Raw genomic sequence first — 2,261 nt, 5'->3', positions numbered from 1 at the left:
TATATATATATATATATATATATATATATATATTTATTTATTTATATATACGTATGTGTAGTATACACATGTGCATATGAGAGAGAAAGAGCAGAGCTGATACTGAAAGCGTTTGTCTGCGCACGTTGCAATGCATTCTTGCAGAATCAGCAAGAATGCTTTGCTATCGTGTAACATATTCTTTATTCCTTATTCGACGAAAATAGTATTAAAGTCTTACTATTATTTTATTCTTATAATACTGTTCCCACTGAACTAAAGGAAGTAAATCTGTTATACTTTTCAATACTTGCAAGATAAAAGGGACTGTTTATAAACAGACATGCATATATCAAAGACGGGTTTCTGTAGAGCTCCCGAAGCAGTCTAAAATATTAGAAGCTACTTTTCCCGTAAATCATTTTATCTATATCAGAAAGGAAGACTGTGTTAGATAATTCAGTATAAATACAGTATGTCTATGAAGAAACAAAAATACGGTCTGGTCGAGACGAGAGTGTCTTTGATTACAGAACCGATCCATTATTGCTGACCTGGGGTTAAAGAACATATCAAACATGAATACATACACAAAATCTGATCATATAACAAACAGAGTTTGTTTGTTATATGATAGTATACAAGAATATGGACACGCTATTCGTATTAACAGCAACATGAACACAACGTGCAAGAAATATGAAGCAAATTCACTTTAATTATATCCCATCATCTTAAAAGAGGATAAATTATATAATATACAAAGGTATTTGCTCATTTAAAAGCCAGCTATAGGTAAATGAGAAGAAGAACAACAGCAACAACAACAGCGGTGACTAGACCACGATATCACTCTTTTGCAATATAAAGAGTGAATTTCTCGAGAGAACCTTCACATTGGCATTCGATTTTCTGAAAACAGATATCTCACTTTATTCAGCCTAACATCTTAAAAGAGGAACAAAAAAAAGCAAGAAGACACGTTGTGTAACGTATTTCTTGATGCACTGTGCTTGAAAAATGATGGGAGGCGCACAGCTGGATTTTCTTTGATCATAAGTCTTTGATCGAGGTTAAACAACAACATCAACTACAATATCCATATAAACCTAAATAACGAACGATATAACATACGTAAGGCTGTGATCAGCCATATTAACTATTTCTTTCCGTTCATGAAATTTTTTTTTTTCTCAGTTTAATACATAAACTATATCAGTTAACTTTTTTCCTTTTCTGTTATAAATTGACATATACTTCAGTGTCTTTTATATATACGCATTTATGAACATGTGTGTAGTAGTGTGTACGTGCGAGAACGAGTGTGTGCGCGCACGAGCGTCTGTTCGTGTGTGTATGCATGTGCATGCACGTATAGATTTCTATGCGTGTGTCTACGCATCTATACGCATATATCCTTATCGATATCTTCCTTAATATTTATAGGTATATATCTGCACATTTCTTTATCTCACTGTACGTCTCAACTCACTCATTCATCTTGCATATGATATTTTAAATAAATAAAATAAAATAAATGGATAAAAACGAAACGAAAAGATACCAAAGTCCAATGCAAGAATTTTGGCTCATAAATTATTTAGAAACTCTATCGATTTAGAAGTTGCTAGAATGATAAGTTAATATCATATTTTAGCAAGAATTGTTACGTTTCAGTAACGAAAGAGATATTTTCAGTTCGTTAAGCAGATTTTATGTTTGAAATATATTTCTTATTGTTATATTTATTCAGCATATTTCCGCGTGTGCTACTACATGCCATGCATGAATGCATGCTACGAAGCGGGTATATTCTTTTGACATTTCTCACAGAATTTTTTGATGCATTTATTCAATTTGGTATTAGCGATATGTGTCTAAATACAATTGCATGTCTGAACGTGTGTGCGCTTATGTGTGAGTGTGTTTGTGTGTGCGTGTGCGTTTGTGTGTATGAGTGTACACGCACATAACAAATATATATACACAACCACGTTTATATACTGATATATATATATATATGCCATAGATATGGCAGTGTGGGACGAAGCTTGCTTTCCAACCACATAGTTCTTGGTTCAGTACCAATGTATAGCACCTTGGATAAGTGTCTTACGTTTTAGCCTCGGGTTGACCAAAGCCTTGTGAGTAGATTTGGTAGAGGGAAAGCTCGGTGCATATATATACATACATACATATATATATGTATATATACATATTTATATATATATATATATACATATATATATGTATATGCGTTTGTGCATGTGTGCGTGTGTGAG

Source organism: Octopus bimaculoides, chromosome 1 (genome assembly GCF_001194135.2).
Source record: "Octopus bimaculoides isolate UCB-OBI-ISO-001 chromosome 1, ASM119413v2, whole genome shotgun sequence".
NCBI lineage: Eukaryota > Metazoa > Mollusca > Cephalopoda > Octopoda > Octopodidae > Octopus > Octopus bimaculoides.
This window is presented reverse-complemented; position numbering follows the sequence as displayed.